Below are 19,297 nucleotides of genomic sequence, written 5' to 3' on the forward strand. Positions count from 1 at the left end.
TATACAACCTGTGTCTGCCCTATCTGGCACTTAGTGGCCTTGATAGTGAGGCCTGCCTTTTGCAGAGCCTCTAACACTTTCCTCAGGTGGACCAGGTGATCCTCCCAGGTGGAGCTAAAGACAGCAATATCGTCAAGATATGCTGCACAGAAGTCATCCAGCCCAGTGAGGACTTGATTCACCAACCTTTGGAAGGTGGCAGGTGCATTTTTCAAACCAAAGGGCATTACCACAAATTAATAATGCCCACCAGGGGTAGAAAATGCTGTCTTGGGTTTGGCCTCCTCAGCTAACCTGATTTGCCAATACCCAGCTGTCAAATCAAATGTACTTAAGAAGTTGGCAGAAGCCAATTTATCTATAAGTTCATCTGCTCTTGGTATTGGGTGGGCATCAGTCTTAGTGACTGCATTGAGGCCTCTGTAGTCTACGCAAAACCTCATCTCTTTCTTACCACCCTGGGTGTGAGGCTTTGGCACTAGAACTACTGGGCTAGCCCAAGGGCTATCTAAGGGCTCAATGACTCCCAGCTCCAACATTTTCTGCACTTCAGTTTTGATGTAGTCTCTAACATGATCAGGCTGTCTGTAGATTTTACTCTTGACAGGCAGACTGTCTCCAGTGTCAACATCATGGGTACACCAATCAGTTTGGCTGGGTGTCAGAGAGAACATATGTCTGAAGGATTGCAGAACTTGCCTGCAATCCTGTTGTTGATGCTCAGTGAGGCTGCCACAAAAGACAACACCATCAACTGACCCATCATCAGGATTCTGAGTGAGCAGGTCTGGGAGAGGGTCACTCTCTTCCTCCTGTCCCTCATCTGTGGCAATGAGCAAGCTCATGTCCTTCCTGTCGACATATGCCTTGAGCCTGTTGACATGGAGCACTCTGAGAGGGCTCCTGGGAGTTCCAAGGTCCACCAAGTAGGTAACCTCTCCCTTTTGCTCAATGATGGTGTGGGGCCCAGACCATTTGTCTTTCAGAGCTGCTGGGGCCACTGGCTCCAGCACCCACACCTTCTGCCCTGGCTGGTACACAGTCAGAACAGCCTTTTGGTCATGCCAAGCTTTTTGAAGTTCTTGGCTGGCCTCAAGGTTTTTAGATGCCTTTTCCATATACTCAGCCATCCTGGAGCGGAGACCAAGTACATAGTCCACTATGTTGGTTGCAGGCTTTTTGAGAGGTCTCTCCCATCCTTCCTTCACCAAACACAGGGGTCCTTTTACAGGATGCCCATACAGAAGCTCAAAAGGGCTGTAGCCAACCCCCTTCTGTGGGACCTCTCTGTAAGCAAACAAGAGGCAGGGGATCAGGACATCCCATCTTCTCCTAAGAGTTTCAGGTAGCCCATGAATCATCCCTTTCAGGGTCCTGTTGAATCTCTCAACAAGCCCATTGCATTGTGGGTGGTAGGGTGTGGTGAACTTGTAGTTCACACCACACTCCTTCCACATTGCAGTCAGATATCCTGACATGAAGTTTGTACCTCTGTCAGAAACGACCTCCTTAGGGAAACCCACTCTGGAGAACACTCCAACTAGGGCCCTTGCCACTACAGGTGCTGTAGTGGTCCTAAGTGGAATAGCTTCAGGATACCTGGTGGCATGGTCCACCACCACCAGTATAAACTTGTGCCCAGATGCTGTCTGGGGTTCCATTGGACCAACAATGTCAATCCCCACTCTTTCAAAGGGAACCCCCACCACAGGTAGTGGTATGAGGGGGGCCTTTGTTGTGCCACCTGACTTACCACTGGCTTGGCAAGTGACACAGGAGCGACAAAACTCCTTGGTATTCTCATTCATATGGGGCCAGTGAAAGTGTGAGACAAGCCTGTCCCAAGTCTTTGTCTGACCTAAATGACCTGCAAGGGGAATCTCATGGGCCAAGGTGAGAAGGAAACCTCTCAGAGACAAGGGGATGACCAGCCTCCTGGTTGCACCAGGCTTGGGGTCTCTTGACTCAGAGTACAGGAGTCCATCTTCCCAGTATACCCTGTGGGCACCTGTGGCATTCCCTGCAGCCTCAGCAGCAGCCTGCTGTCTGAGGGGTTCAAGGGAAGGGCAGTCTAACTGTGCCTTCCCCAGGTCTGCTCTGGAGGGTCCCCCTGAGCCCAGAAACTCAACTTGATCAAGTTCAAGCTCTTTAGGCTCAGTTTCCCTCAGTTCTCTCAGATCAGCCTCCTCAGAGACTTGATCCTCAACCTGGGGCAAGGGGGAAGGCAAAGCCTTAACCCTACTGCTCTTCTTCTTGGAAGGTGTCTGGTCCATAATTTCAGGATCCAGCACCTGTTCAGTGGGGCATCTTCTGGCCTGTGACCTAGTCACAGCAAGCACATGTGCTGGCAAGCCTAACATTTCCATGTGAGTCCTCTGCTCCACTTCTGACCATAGTGATGACTTCAAATCATTGCATAACAAACAATCAACTGGGAGGTCTGAACTGACTACAACTTTCTTTTGACCCTTCACTCCACCCCAGGAGAAAGCCACAATCGCCATACTATGACTGGTAGTGACGTTGCTGGCATTGATCACCAGGAAATCTGTACCTGGCATGATCTGTCCAGGGTCCACAAAGTTAGGTGTCACCATGGTGACACTGGCACAAGTGTCCCTATAGGCCTGAGCCATTTTGCCATTAATCAAAGGTGTCTGCCTGTATTTGCCCAAAGTATTGGGACTTATATCAGGGGACATATCCATCTCCCCTGTACAGACAAGGACAGCCTGAGTGAGTGTGCCAACTAAGTTGTCAGACCCCTCAGTACCCAAGGTTAACCCAACTAATGCCTTGGGAGGTACACTACCACTACTGACTGTACTAGGGGGTGCAGTTGCCTTAGGGGCTGTAGTGGCAGGAGTTTGTCCTCCTCTTTTGGTGCACTCACTAAACCAGTGAGACTTACTTTTGCAGTACTGGCACCACCTTTTTGACTGGCCTTCTTGAGTCTTCTTCTTCTGGGAAGCCTGACCCCCACCCTCTTTGGTTTGTTGGGGACCTGGTGAAGACTTCTGGTCATTTTGTTCACTCTTAACATTACCCTTCTGGTCTGCTTTCTTCTGACCACCCTGGTTCTGGTTCTGGTTCTGCTTGATCCTTGTCCTGACCCATTTGTCTGCCTTCTTTCCCAATTCTTGGGGAGAGGTCAGATCTGAATCAACAAGGTGCTGGTGCAACAACTGGTTCTGACAATTGTTTAAAATTTGTTCTCTCATCATAAGATTATACAATCCTGTGTAATCTGTAACCTTGCTACCCAGCAACCAGCCCTCCAAAGCCTTAGTGGCACAATCCACAAAGTCAGACCAGTCCTGAGACTGAGTTTTCTGGGTGTCTCTGAACAGCAACCTGTACTGCTCAGTGGTTAAACCAAACCCATCAACCAGTGCATTTTTCAGGACCTGGTAATCATTAGCATCCTCCACTCTTGTAGTGAGGAGCTTATCTCTACCTTTACCATCAAAGGAGAGCCACAGAATAGCTGCCCACTGACTTCGGGGAATGCACTGCACAGTGCAGGCCCTCTCCAAAGCAGCCATCCATTTCTGGATGTCATCCCCTTGTTTAAAGGGGGGCACTATCTTAGTCAGGTGTTTAGTATCTAAACCCTTCTCTCTATCTCTTGGGAGATTGCTGCCACCAGTGGGAGCTAGCCAACTCATCTGCTGCTCTCTAGCAAAGGCAAGCTTTTCTTTGGCCAGGGCAAGTTCTTCCCTTTCAATCCTCAGAGCAGCCTGTCTCATTCTAGCTTCATGCTCTATTCTCTGAGGGGAAGTCACTCTCCTCTGTGGAGAGTTCCTCCTCCTCTGGGAAGAGGCATTAGAGTGCAGAGATCTATTGGAGTCCCTAGAAAGAGATCTATCTCTCCTAACTCCAAGGTTAGGCCCACTTCGGGTTAGTACTGGGGGTCCCCCAGATCCTAGCCCAAGTAAGTCTAAGTTGGCCCTGGTTAGCCTTCTGACTACCTCAAGACCTTTGTCTACCTCATCCCCAGAGAGTTCCTCTTGATCCTCCTCCTCAACTGCAGTAGCAGTGTTGGGGAGGTCTGGATCCCCAGAGGTTCCCTCTAAGGCTGGCATATTCTCATGTAACTGAGAAATCTTTCTGGCATCATATGTCTCTAAGAGACCTATCAGAAAGGGAATGGTGGGGTTAGACCCCTGCTTCAGTTTCCTGGAGGTACAGACTTGTCTCATCTCCTGGAAACTGAGAGCTGCATATCTTGAAGTGACCTGTGGAGGGTCAACACTTACCAGGGGAGTCTCAGTTGACACTCCATGGTTAGACATGCTTTTCTAGTGAGGTGTAAGTGGTGCACTTACCTACACTATGTGTTTGCCTACTGATCCCTTGCTAGAGTTGTAGTTTAGGGTGTGCTAGGCCCTAGGAGCTACAACAGCTGGTTCAGTAGAACTCAGAGTATTCTAAGCTAAGTTATATGTACCTTTAGTACTTATGTGATCTTTCACAAGATATTCTTAGGATATGTGTGGTAAAACAACAGCAAGCTCAAATCCCAACCGCTGGTCACCAATGTGAGAAGTTGGCCTGATGTGCAGTGCTCACTATTCTAGTGATCACTATATATCAGTCCAAACAACCCTTATTGATGATTGGTTGTAAGTCAACCTTATAGACCAGCTATCCTAGTAGCATGGATACGAGCAGTCTAAGGCTAAGACTCTAGAGGGCGTGTTAAGCCAGCTGTTTTACCATCACATTACCCCTTGAACACCCAGTGAAAGGACACCACACAAGTGTTATGAAAATAAACAGTGTATTTATTAGAATCACAACAACCCTGTACTCTTTATGAGGACAGGGTGCTAGGCACACAACAAAACTCTTACGAAAATACTTAAGTTAGCACAGTATATACAAATGCCCGAGGGGCACGAAAAACCATATACTCTAAAAGTGGAATGCGAAATTACTAGCAGGTAAGTACAGTACTAATAGGCTTTGGAATCGCTAGGACTTGACTATAGAATCGTTAGATTACTTCTAGGAGGCCTAGGGGACACGGGTGCAGAGTGTGCACTCTCACGCGGGATGCGGAACAAAGTCTATGATAGCTAGTAAAGTTAAAGTTAGTGTTCACGGGCGAACCCGACCTGGTAGGGAGAAAACGACAGTGGATCCTGACCCTTGGATAGTGAGGCTATGCTGGGGCACCGAAATGCCGAAGTTACCTAGCCCAGGGGCTGCAGCTGCATATGTCTAAAAAGATGTCGGGAATCCTCGTTGCCGGACCAGGAGCCTGGAAGAAAGATGCTGGCAGGCGACCAGTGAAGATAGTTCGAAGTGATCCAAGCCTGGATCTGGAAGATGGATGACACCTGAAAGCAGAGGGGACCAAGTTCGTGACTACTAGCCAGTAGTCAGTGGGCACCAGGAGGGCACCGGATGGTAGTCACCTCGACTAGGTGAGTGGGCGACGCTGTGCTCTGCAGATCTCACGGACCAGGAGGCGTTGTCGGCGACCAGGATGGAGAGGCGAGCTGTCCCACGATGGATGAAGCTGTCGGCGTCGGAGTACCCAGGATTGGGCAACAAAGCCTTGGCTAATTCAAGCCCACGCGGTGGACTCAAAATGGCGTCTTGAGTGGACCAGGAGGGTCCGGGGTGCTCCTCTTCTGGAAGGGAGCAAGAGCCAGTCTGGAGCAACCAGACCAGCAGCAGTGATGTCGTCGGGCGTCGTTCAGAAGGGCACAAGCCAGCGGGCTAGTAGCCAAACAACGCGGTGAGCAGCAAAAAGCAAAAGGGCCCCACGCCGATCGTGGAGATGCTGGGAGGCTGCTCTTCGGTGCTGAAGCTGCTCAGGGTCGGGGCTTCTCGGACCCCAAAGCACTCGCCAGGAGATTACTCGGCGGGCTTGCTGTGCAGAAGTCGTGCAGTCTTGGCAATAGTCGGTCCCTTGAGGTCTCGTCGCACTCACGGTTCTCAGCTTGGCTGTAGAGGTGAGTAGAGGTCGGAGGTGCTAGGGAAGGCGGGTCTTGTCGAGCTGGGCAGTCGGATTCCGGAGGAAGGACTTACAGCAGACCACAGTGTTCTTGCGATGGTGCCTGCGGATGCAGGGTGACTACTCCTTAGCCACAAGGGAGAATCTTGAAGAAGGAAATCTTGAAGTCCTTTCGCAGAAAGTCGTGTCTTGATTCCAAAGATGATCTAATTTGGAAGGGGGCCTGCTCCTACCTTTATCTGGGAAAAGGGGGCTGGCACGCGACTAGGTCCTGCCCTAGGGGTGGGACCAGGAGGGGGGTGGTTACACCCACTTCCTTGGCGGGCTTTTCCCCAGCTCAGGGTCTGGAGTGTCCCTGGAACTGGTTCAAGCCGGCCTATGCATAGTGAGCACCGGGGTGCCACTTGCAGTCACCTTCCTCTGAAGCCCTGCCTACCTAGGATACACAAAATCCTGTCTGGGACGGTGCTGGCACCGCCCCTGGCAGGAAACCCTTTGTCCTTATCTCCTGCTCTGGGAGGACTCCCAGCAGCAGGAGGGCAGACTTGTGTCTCGGTGGCAGCATCCATTTTGTGGAGCTGAGGCTCTGTTTGACTTTAACCGGGGTTAGGGGTTACATACATGTCGTGTCCCTCTAGAAGGGTGGAATGCTAACCCCGTCGCCAGAATTGGCGAGGGGTTAGTATTCCAATTCGTATGACACCTTACTCGACATGTTTTGATAAAGCGATACCAGAGTTGGCATATAACCGCGAGGATTATAATGCACTTAAGAGTATATGGTATGCGATATCATGGAAACGGCTAAGGGATAGATCCCGAAAGCCGCAGACAGGCTCAGCTCATGCCAGAGCACCATCTCACACGATTCCAAGCACTCTGCCTTCAGGATTGTTAGGGCCTGCCATAGGAGTGACTGATAGGAGATCTGTGTGTCCATTTTAGGGTTAGATATAGGTATACTATATCTAAAGCAAAGGGTGAGTACACCACCTTGCCCCAGCTGTCGTGCAGCCAGTTGTGTCAGTTTAGTTAGTCAGTCCAGGGGTGGCACAATACATGCTTCAGCCCCTGGGAGACTTCTGGGTGCACCTCAGCCCTGGGTACAGGGACTTGGAGAGGGCCCAGTGCCAATTCAGTACCTGAGTACAATTTGGATAGAGAGAACAGCTAGGCTGTGGGTCTGATTAGCAGGCCCACAGCCAGGGAAAGTCGTAAACCAGTGCAGCAAAAAGCAAAAATCTGGGTGATCATAGGATTGCAGACCCTACTCTCCTACAGTGACATATTCAATTTATCGCCGTGCACACTCACTTTAAGGTCCAAGAAATTAACAGTTTCTGAACTCACGCATCCACTGAATTCCAGATTTACAACATTCTTATTAAGATTAGCAATAAAGGTGGTGGCAGTTTCAAATGACCCATTCCAGATGATACAAAGATCGACAATATATCGATGCCATGAGATGACATTACTCATGTCAATGTCTCCCGGCACCCTGGACACCTGCTCCTCCCACCAGCCTACGAACAAGTTCGCATAGCTGGGGGCGAAGCAGGTGCCCATCGCCGTGCCAGACACTTGATGGAAAAAGTCCTCGCCAAATACAAAAACTCAGAACTCCGTGAACTGTAAGATCATGGAGCTATGATCACTGAACTTCAGGGATTTACTCTTTAGAAAGTGTGCAACAGCCTCAAGCCCATGGTCATGATTGATTTGTGTGTAGAGACTGGTGATGTCTAATACAATAAGTTTATAACCCGGATCCCACAGTTGTTGCGCCATACATTTAAAAAAATCCTGTGAATTCTTAATGTAAGCGGGAAGGGTTTTAACCAAGGAAAAAGAAAAGAATCAATGAAGATAGACAAACGTTCAGTCAATCCTCCCTGAGAGGAAACAATCGGTCTCCCAGGGGGGTTATTTTGATCATTATGGATTTTAGGAATGTGTTAGAATGTGGGTACCACTGGGTTAAGACAGCATAGGAACATGTATTCGTCCATGTCCAGCATAGATCTATCTAACCAGGATTTGATCATATCAAGGAATCTTTTGATGCTGTCCAGGTAAACTTCCTTTGGCATTTTACAATAAGTTTTTTCATCCGAAAGCTGTCTTCGTGCTTCCTTGATGTAGTTCTCTCTTGTCTGCAAAACCATGTTGCCTCCTTTATCAGATGGTTTACAGATGCAATTTTCATCATTTGCCAAATCCTCAATGGCATCCCATTGTTCCTTCGAGATGTTTTGTTTGACATTACTATGATTCAGTCGTCCCCTCAATTTGAGTAAGTCTTTATTCATATCTCCCGCGAACACATCAATGGCGTCCGTCGGTAGCTGTGGCAAAAATTGTGAGGCAGGTTTAAATTGGCTACTGTCCTTGACTTGATCAATACCCAGTTGTTTACTTCGTGAAACCAGATCACTCGCTTCCGTCCTTGCGTCTTGCGACGCAGTAGTGTCTGCACAAAGTGATTCCATAGCTTCAAGAGCAGCCAGATGTTCCCCTGTCAATGCATCAGTAACAGTGGTTTTATCAGATTGTTTTCTTTGTTTCAGGAAGTTAGGCTTGGTCTTAAAATACTTGTGTAATTTAAATTTGCGGGTCAACTTGAAAAGATCAATACGCGTCTGCGTGTATTCAAACCTACTTGAAGGGCAGAAAGTTAGTCCAAGTCTTAGCACTTGTTGTTCAATGGTAGAGAGTACTTTGGGTGTCAGGTTGATTATAGTTAAATTATCTAGTTCCACTGCTTCCCTCATTTCTTGCGAGTTACTTTGCCTGGGGGCTTTGCTCCTTCGGCTCCAGCCACCCCTCCTTGTTTTCCTTTTACTTCTTCAGGTGGTCTGCTCTTCCCCCTCCGCAGCCATGTTTGCCTCATGATGTGGAACTCTGCCTGAAAAAGAGGTTTCTTAGATCTCAAATTTACTCCTCCATCGTCAGATGACTCTCCACCTGTTACTTCTGACTCTGATGGTTCAATCCTTACCGGATTTGATTAATTCTCTTTGGCCTTCAATTCTTTTCTTGAACCCTCAATCTTTTTCGCGAACGTGAGTACTCTACCCAGAGCGTAATCACCACATTGCGCATGGGCATCGGCTCCATCCCCAGATTGTTTTTGGCCATTAGGGAAATGATGGAGCTTTGCAAGAAAAGGAAGGATGCCCATGTAGTTTGTATATAATTAAGGTAATACTGGAACAGACAAGGGTAGCCGGGAAGGCGGGTGAGCATTTTGCAACTCTGCAGCTCTACATGCCAAGAACAGATGCATACTGGTAAGTAGCATTTTCCGTTCGAGGCATATTGCACACTGTGCATAAATTGTATAGCAGTACCCACTCCTAGCGGCGACCACCCCTATCTGTTGCAGTAGTTTGGAATAATGTTTTGAGAACAGCCTGGCCCACATTAGCTTGTTGCTTGGTTTCAACATCTACACAATAGTGTATTGGGAATGTTTGCGGTATAGACCATGTAGCTGCTCTGCAGATGTCATCTAGGGGAATGTTCCCTAAAATTGCCATTGAAGTCACTATTTTTCTTGTAGAGTGGGCTTTAGGAGGAACAGATAACGTACGTTTACCTTTGTGGTATCAAATCTGTATGCATTTGACAATCCATCTAGCTATCACAGATTTTGAAATGGGATTACCTTTGTGTGGTGGTGAGAAAGACACAAAAAGTTGTTTTGTCTTACGAAAGGGTTGCGTCCTCTCTATCAATCAATCAAAGCATTTATATAGCGCACTACTCACCCAGAGGGTCTCAAGGCGCTAGGGGAGGGGGGGTCCGCTACTGCTCGAACAGCCAGGTCTTGAGCTGCTTCCTGAAGGCAAGGTGGTCCTGGGTCAAGCGGAGGTGGGTCGGGAGGGAGTTCCAAGTCTTGGCGGCCAGGTAGGAGAAGGACCTTCCTCCTGTGGTGGCTCTTCGGATGCGGGGGACGGCGGCGAGGGCGTGGGCGGTCGATCGAAGCTGGCGTGTGGGAGCGTAGAAGTTGAGGCGGCTGTTGAGGTATCCTGGGCCTTGGTTGTGTAGGGCTTTGTGTGCGTGGGTGAGGAGACGGAAGGTGATTCTCTTGTTGACCGGGAGCCAGTGCAGATCTCTCAGGTGTCTGGAGATGTGGCTGCGGCGGGGGATGTCCAGGATGAGTCGTGCTGAGGCGTTCTGAAGCGCTATGGAGCCTGTGAAGAAAGATGCTGCAGGCAACGAGGAGGAAGATGTCCCGGTGGATCCAAGGGTGGATCGAGGATGAAGAGGACCTGAAAGCAGAGGGGAAAGAGTCTGGGTCACTAGCCAGTGACCGGGTGGAACCAGGAAGGAACCAGACGACGTCGAGGAGCAATCAGGTGCTGTCTTGAAGCTTGTCTCTTCAGCCACTCGGACCAGGAGGCGTCGAGGACGACCAGGTGCTGAAGGCGAGCTGTGCCATGAAGGTTCTCGCAGATGGAGGAGTCGACTGCCGGATTGGAGACAACAAGCCTTGGCAAAGGCAACCCACGCAGGAATCAAAGAAGGCTACTGGTGCAGACCAGCAAGGTTTGAGGTGCCTCACCTTTGCAGGGAGCCAAGGGCCAGTCTGGAGCAACCAGACCAGCGATGTGGTTCAAAAAGATTGTCGTCACAGAGGCTACTAGCCAACGGGCCAGCAACCGGACAACACGTCGAGCAGAACACAAGCGGAAGGGCCCCATATAGAATTCGTGGAGTGTGGAGGGCTGATCTACGGTGCAGGTGGAGGTGGGATTCGGGGCTTCTCAATCCCCAGTGCACAGCTTCGAGGATATCTCAGGAGCTGCACAGTTAGCATGTTGCAGGCTTTTCAAGATGTCCGGTCCCACGTGTCTCGTCGCCTCCACGGATCTCAGCTATGCTGCAGTCGTGAAGAGAGGGTCAGAGAGGTCTGGAAGTCTGGGTCATGACAGACTCTGTGCTCGGGTCCCAGTGGGAGCGTCGACAAAGCAAGCCGTTGATTTGCTGGATGATGCCTAGTTGCCCAGGGTTGTCACTCCTTGGCCACAAGAGAGATTCTTCAGTCTTCAGCTTCAGCAGAACATCGAAGGTCCAGAGTTTCGTGTCAAGTTTCGATTCCAGGATTAATCTAAAGTCTCAGGTCTCAGCTCCTACCTTTATACAACTAAAAGGGGCTAGATTACTTTCTAGGTCCCTCCTATGGGTTACACCCCCTTTCCTTTGTCCAGTTTCGCGCCAGAGCTACCGGTTTGAACTGCGGTATGCATGGAGCACCTAGTGTGCCCCAGGCAGTGTCTCAATCTATTCAGCTCTCCCTGTCCCAATACAGAAAGTCCTGTCTGGGGTGGTGCTTGCACCTCTCCAGGCAGGAAATCTACTGTCCAAACCTCCGTGACTGGAAGGAATCCCAGCAGCAGGAGGTCAGACTTGTGTCTGTGGCAGCAGCGTCCATTTTGTGACGCTGGGGCTTTGGTTAACTTTAACCGGGATAGTCAGCACTAACATGTCTTCTCCCTCTAGAAGGGTGGAATGCTACCCCAGTCACCAGAATTGGGGAGAGGGTAGTATTCCAAAGCGTATGACACCTTACACGACATGTTTTGATAAAGCCAAACCAGAGTTAGCATTTAACCGCGAGGTTCATAATGCACTCAAGAGAATATGGTATGGCAATATCATAGAACAGCTATAAGGACATGGTTCCGAAAGCTGCAGACAGGCTCAGCTCATGCTAGAGCACTATCTCACACATAACCAAACAGTTTGCCTCCAGGATTGTTAAGGCCTGCCATAGGAGTGACTTATAGGTTACTGTGTGTCTATATATAAGGGTAGATATAGGAATACATTACCTAAGCAAGGGGTGATTACACAACCTTGCCCCAGCTGAGTGATCAGCCAGTTGTGTCAGTTTGAGTGGCCAGCCAGGGGTGGCATAATACATGCTGCAGCCCCTGGTAGGCCTTGGTTACACCTATGTCCTGAGTACCTAGGGTACACTTCTACAGGGGCTGACAAGGTGAACCAATTCCCAATTGTGGATGTATCTAGAGTACATGGTGTGAATTTAGAGAGAGTGCATCTGGGCTGTGGGTCTAATTAGCAGGCCCACAGCCACATCTAAGTCAAAAAAACAGTAAAGCAAAGCAAAAAGTGGGGGTGACCATAGGAAGCAGTCTGTACCAAGTCTTGTTCTGGCCCAGGTGTCCTGCTAGGGGAATATCATGGGCCAAGGTAAGAAGGAAGCCCCAAAATTGCAGAGGAATAACCAACCTCCAGGAAGCAACAGGCTGTGGGTCTCTAGCCTCTGAATAAAGGATCCCATCATCCCAATTCACTTTATGGGTACCTTGAGCATTCCCAGCAGCCTCAGCAGCAGCCTGCTGTCTGAGGGGTTCAAGAGAGGAACAATCTAATTGTGTCTGTCTCAGATCTGCCCTTGAGGGTCCCCCTGTCCCAAGAAACTCAACCTGATCAGGCTCAAGCTCTTCTAGGACAGTTCCCTCTTGGATCTCAGAATCATCCTCCTGGGAGGGCTGATCCTCAACCTGAGGCAGGGGGGAAGGCACTGCCTTAACACTCTTGCTCTTTCTCTTGGGTAGTGTCTGGTCTATTGTTCCAAGATCCAGCACTTGTTCAGGTAAGCACTTTTTGGCCTGTGACCTGGTCACAGCAAGGACATGTGCTGATATTCCCAGCATTTCTGCATGGGTCCTATACTCCACCTCAGACCAAACTGAGGTTTCAAGATCATTACCTAACAGACACTCTACTGGAAGGTCTGAACTCACAACAACTCTTTTGAGGCCAGTTACCCCTCCCCAGGAGAAGTTAACAACTACCATACTATGGGAGGTAGCGGCATTGCTAGCGTTGGTCACTAGGTAGGTCTCACCTAGTATGATCTGATCAGGGTTCACAAAGTTAGGTGTCACCATGGTGACACTGGCACATGTATCCCTGTAGGCCTGAGCCATCTTGTCAGTAATAAAAGGTGTCTGTCTGTACTTGCTCAGATTACTGGGACCTACAGTAGAGGACATTACTATGTCCCCATCACAGACAAGAACAGCCTGAGTTGGTACTTTGACTAGGCCAGAGTCTACCTCAGTTCCCAGGGTCAACCCTACTACACCCTTTTGCTGGGAACCACCACTAACAGCTGGACTAGGGGGAACAGTTGCCTTAGGGACAATGGTGGTTGGTGCTGTGCCCTTCTTGGTGCACTCACTAAACCAGTGAGAGATTGACTTACAGTATCCACACCAAGGTTTCTTTGGACCTTCTTGTTTTTGTTTCTTCTTTTTGGAGCCACCCTCCCCCTGTGCCTTTTGGGGGCCTGGTGAAGACTTCTGGTCTTTTTGTTTCTGCTCATTACCCTTCTGGTCTGCCTTTTTCTAATCACCTCCCTGGTTCTAGTTTTTCTGCTTGATCCTGGTTCTGACCCATTTGTCTGCCTTCTTTCTAAATTCTTGGGGAGAGGTCAGATCAGAGTCAATCAGGTATTGATGCAATAACTGGTTTTGACAGTTGCTAAGGATTTGCTCTCTCATGATCAAACTATACAATCCTGTATAGAGCTTAACTTGACTTCCTAATAACCAGCCTTCCAGAGCCTTTGTGGCACAATCAGCAAAATCAGTCCAGTCCTGAGTCTGTGTCTTCTGGGTATCTCCGAACAATAAACTATATTGTTCAGTGGTTAGGCCAAACCCATCAATCAGAGCACTCTCCAGGACAGAGTAGTTGTTAGCATCCCATCACTAACTGTGAGGAGCTTATTTCTACCTTTTTCTGAAAAGGAGAGCCATAAGATTGCTGCCCACTGACTTTGAGGTACCTGCTGTACTTCGCAGCCTCTCTCCAAAGCAGTTATCCATTTGTGGATGTCATCCCCTTCTTTGTAGGGGGCACAATCTTGCTTAGGTGTCTATTCTCATAGGAACTATCTTTATCCTTAGGGATATTGCTGCCACCAGTGGGTTCTAACCCACTCTCTCTATGCTCTCTAGCACGAGCAAGCTTCTCTTTGGCCAAGGCAACTTCTAGTTCTTGCCTCTCTATCCGCAGAGCAGCCTCTCTCATTTTTGCCTCATGTTCCCTTCTCTGAGGGGAAGTTATCCCTCTCTGAGCAGGGCCAAGAGAGCTATTTGAAGCATGAGAGTGGAGAGATTCCCTAGAGTGGAATCTTCCTCTCCTCTGCCTCTGGATAAGCCCACTTGGGGGTCTGTATGGGGGCTGCCTATACTGACTCCCATGCATGCTTAAGTTAGCCTGGTTAAGTCTTCTGACAGGGACCTGGCTATTTGTCTCAAGCTCAGAATCATAATTTTCCACCCCTCTTCTTCCTCATCTGGTATAGGAGTAGCAGCATTATCATTTGAGGAGGGAAATACTTCATCTGCACTACCTGTGTCACCTGTCCTCGGTGGCTGTTGAGCATCATACTCTTCTATGAGCTCAACCAGGAATTTGAAAGTAGGGTTTGAACCCTGTTTTAGCCTTCTAAAAGTACACAATTGTCTCAATTCTTGGAAGGCTAAGGCTTCATATCTTGAAGCAGTCCTCAAGGGATCTACTTTTGCAGGCAGAGAACCACTGGGGTTCACTGTCTGAGACATGGTTTCTAGTGAGCCTTGTGAATGGGAATGTGGAAGTATGTGACCTTGAGATCTAAAGTAGCAAGGAAGTCGTTTTGCAACAGGAGCGGAAGGACTTGTTGAAGTGTGACCATGTGAAAATGGTCTGACTGTATGTATATGTTTAGCGGTCTGAGGTCTAGAATAGACCTTAGAGAGCCGTGCTTTTTTGGATGTTGGAGCCAGTGGCCCCAGCAGCACTCCAGGACAAATGGTCTGGACCCCATACAATAGTTGAACAGAAGGGAGAAGTCACCTACTTGGTGGACCTTGGGACTCCCAGAAGCCCCCACAGGGTGCTTCATGTCAACAGACTTAAAGCATTTGTCGACAGGGCAGACATGGGCTTGCTCATGGCTACAGAGGAGGGGCAGGAGGAAGAGAGTGACCCTCTCCCAGACCTGATTACTCAGAACCCTTATGATGGTTCAGTAGATGGTGTAGTCTTTGCTGACAGCCTCACTGAACATCAGCAACAGGACTGCAGACAAGTTCTTCAGTCCTTCAGACATCTGTTTTCCCTCACCCCAAGTCAGACAAGCTGGTGCACCCATGAGGTGACTGAATCAAAGCGGAAAACAAGGCTTAGGCGCACAGCATCAAGTTGAGTGAATGGTTAATGGAGAAGATAATGGTGGGCTAAAAATGGAATGAAGGTGCTCCAACAGGCGACGCAACTGGCCGAATGCGTCCACTGATGCTTGAGATGAGTGTGCTACGTGGTACGTAGACACATCCCTGTGTAGTGGGCACACTTGTAAGGTTCAGAATAACTGACTCAAAGGAGGTTCAAGGAATAGAGTTAATGAAGAGTCCACACGAAGATTTCATCATATGGTTGATTTTTAGTAGTTTCACAAATTCTTGTATTTAAAGCGTTACATCACGCCAAACAATTGAATATAATCCAACGAAGTTTTCGAAGTATGCTCCAATGCATTTCGGACTAGTGAAAGTCCTTTATCAAGGAGTGCTGCGGGGGGATACAAAAATGCAACTTAGATCAACGATGCTAGGAAATAAAAAAGTCGAGTGACATGCGGTGTAGGGTGATAATGGATCTGACATGCATTAGCGGGTAAGTGAATGAGTTTAAACAGCATCAACAAGTGCATGCAAAAAGGAGTGATGGAAATTGGATCATGCATGGTTTCTAGAATGGGGCCGGTGAGTGTGCGGTTTAAACAGGGAGCGTGGTGGTGAAAGTGCGCGATGGGAACCATGAAGGTGAACACGGAGTGAAAAAGTTTGTAGCAGAAATTAAAGCGGGTCTCACGTTTACGAACTCAGCGGGAGGCTCACATCAGTGCTGCGGAAAAGGGAAGAGGATCATGAAATGTAGGAAGCGCGAAGAGCGTGGGGTGAAAACGCTAGGGACATGCAGTGATAGATTATTTACTGTGGAGAGGTTCAGGAGGTGGACCGAGTGTCACGAACTTCGCGAAATTACTGCGGAGTTCACTGGAAGAGTGAGTGAAGTTAAAATAGACAAAGGACACCAAAGTAAAAGAAGATGGGAGCGGCCATCTTGTAGTGGAGTGTATTTGTCTATTTTAACTTCACTCACTCTTCCAGTGAACTCCGCAGTAATTTCGCGAAGTTCGTGACACTCGGTCCACCTCCTGAACCTCTCCACAGTAAATAATCTATCACTGCATGTCCCTAGCGTTTTCACCCCACGCTCTTCGCGCTTCCTACATTTCATGATCCTCTTCCCTTTTCCGCAGCACTGATGTGAGCCTCCCGCTGAGTTCGTAAACGTGAGACCCGCTTTAATTTCTGCTACAAACTTTTTCACTCCGTGTTCACCTTCATGGTTCCCATCGCGCACTTTCACCACCACGCTCCCTGTTTAAACCGCACACTCACCGGCCCCATTCTAGAAACCATGCATGATCCAATTTCCATCACTCCTTTTTGCATGCACTTGTTGATGCTGTTTAAACTCATTCACTTACCCGCTAATGCATGTCAGATCCATTATCACCCTACACCGCATGTCACTCGACTTTTTTATTTCCTAGCATCGTTGATCTAAGTTGCATTTTTGTATCCCCCCGCAGCGCTCCTTGATAAAGGACTTTCACTAGTCCGAAATGCATTGGAGCATACTTCGAAAACTTCGTTGGATTATATTCAATTGTTTGGCGTGATGTAACGCTTTAAATACAAGAATTTGTGAAACTACTAAAAATCAACCATATGATGAAATCTTCGTGTGGACTCTTCATTAACTCTATTCCTTGAACCTCCTTTGAGTCAGTTATTCTGAACCTCACAAGTGTGCCCACTACACAGGGATGTGTCTACGTACCACGTAGCACACTCATCTCAAGCATCAGTGGACGCATTCGGCCAGTTGCGTCGCCTGTTGGAGCACCTTCATTCCATTTTTAGCCCACCATTATCTTCTCCATTAACCATTCACTCAACTTGATGCTGTGCGCCTAAGCCTTGTTTTCCGCTTTGATTCAGTCCACTCACTGCCCGTCCGGCTGGCAGCACGCCCACCTGATCCTACAGCAACCATGCAATATGACGACATCACCAAATCCACTGAAGCCCATGCTGAAACGCTAGCATTTGATCCAGAGGCAACGGAAAGGATCTATGCACTGATCAACGATGACCTAACTCAAACACCTTCAAGCAGAACGAAGGAACAATGTATCAAGCACTTACTCTACCTGTCTAAACGTCGCGTAAATCACAAACTCCACGCAAGCACATTGATCAAGTACCATAAAGCGCTCCGCATTCCCCGAGGCCTCCGGATTGCCCTTAAGCCCTCGTTATGTAAAAATTCCAAAGCTTTTTTAGAAAAATGGTACGCCATACTAAACAAGTGTAGTCTGGACCTGATATTACTTATTATTGAAGAACTGTCTGGAATTCTTCAGGAACTTACTCTTGAAATCTCCACCACTGAAAGTGAATTAAAGGATCTTTTCACTCCGGAAGAATTAGGCACCACTTTGGAAGACATCAACAGACAAATTGACTGCCACACTCGTGAGATCAACGAACGGAAATTGCGCAAATTCCGGCGCGATACCTTAGATTATAAACTTGGGGAAGTGTACACTTGGGCGGAAGTTTACGCCCAACGTCGCAGGAACAGACCATACACCCAAAACACTGACACCTCTTCTTCCGACAGTGATCACACCAACCGTCCCCCAAGATCTCAACCATCCCAGCGGATGACACCTAGGGACGAATCTGGACAAACACCGACGTCTTCCACCTCTCAAACTGCCACAACTACCGCCGTGCCTTTTTTAGAGTCGCGCCCAGACAGAACCGACGACCCAGACGGGGCAAAAGGACAAACAAAAAACAACGAAAAAACTCCACCACAACCACAGGCCAAGCCCAAAACGAGGAAGAATCGCTAGTAATAAATATTTCAGATACCAACCTTACCATGAACCAAACCAAAGTTCTACAGAAGGGTATGTCATTTATCCCTACCAGCAATACCAATCTCCTCGAATTAGAAGTTAGCACCTTCAAGCTAACCAGGAAATTGCGACTTAAGCACTTTTTTGAAAGAGTTTTGGAACCATCCAAAGAAACCAAACCAGATTTGCTACTTGGATTACGACCTCCAAGTAATTATATGCCTCCCAGCAGTCATAAGAGCATTGATACTTTTGAGACTCTCGTACGACAAGATATCGCTAAAATCAACTTTAGAAAAAAGACACGTAAGAATCTCACCAATAAGGATCATGATACATTAAAAAACATCGCCAACAACCCGAAAATAAAATGTTTAAAAGCTGATAAGGGAGGCGCTTTAGTCATCCTTAACACTGACCTCTACAACCGCAGAGCAAGAGAACATGTTCTTGACACTAACACTTACCTGCCTCTTGAGGGTAATCCTACCAACGAATACAAGGCTGTCCTACTCAACATTGTAGACAAAGCTAAAGAACATGACATTATTGATGACAGAACTAGGCGATACCTGATAGTGGATCACCCAAGGAGTCCCACTCTAACGATGCTCCCAAAAATCCATAAAGACTTGATGGATCCACCCTTTCGACCCATTGTTTCTACAAGAGGTTCAATCCACGAACCAATTGGCAAGTTTATCGACCGCTATTTACAACCGATGGTTACCAACCTAAAGAGCTACACTAGAGACACCACCGACTTCATCAACAAGCTGAATTCTATCGAAATCAACGAGGATGAGGAAATTTTGCTGTGTATGGCTGACATTAAGAGCTTTTACACCTCCATTCCCCATGCCGGCGGAATCGAGGCCATCGAACTAGCACTATTGAAATCTGACATTACTGACTCCATGAAATCTTTCATTCTAGAACTTATGGTTTTTACCCTTTATCACAGTTATTTTTCTTTTGAAAAACAATGGTATCTTCAGATGTCCGGGATGGCCATGGGCAATTGTGCCGCGCCCACGTACGCGAATATCTACATGGGCAATTTCGAACTTGACCACATACTAACCAACACTGACTGGAACGCCAACCTTAAACTATACGCACGTTATATAGATGATTTATTTTTCATCTGGAAAGACTCTCGAGACCATTTGGAATCAGCACTGCATACCTTAAACTCTAAAGATGACCGGATTGAACTGACCTGGAATATTTCAGACAAAGAAATTACGTTCTTAGACGTATTAGTGAAAATCACCCCTGAAGGCATCGAAACGGAC

The 19,297-nt window shown here is 48.1% G+C and overlaps 1 protein-coding gene across 8 annotated transcripts in view; it reads right to left on the minus strand.

Moving 5' to 3' along the window:
* Positions 1 to 19,297, minus strand: part of LOC144772352 (sodium/potassium-transporting ATPase subunit alpha-1-like) — a 3,188,308-nt gene that overhangs the window by 1,729,925 nt on the left and 1,439,086 nt on the right. The gene's annotated exons all lie outside the window — the stretch shown is intronic.

This window comes from Lissotriton helveticus, chromosome 8 (genome assembly GCF_964261635.1).
Source record: "Lissotriton helveticus chromosome 8, aLisHel1.1, whole genome shotgun sequence".
Classification (NCBI taxonomy): domain Eukaryota; kingdom Metazoa; phylum Chordata; class Amphibia; order Caudata; family Salamandridae; genus Lissotriton; species Lissotriton helveticus.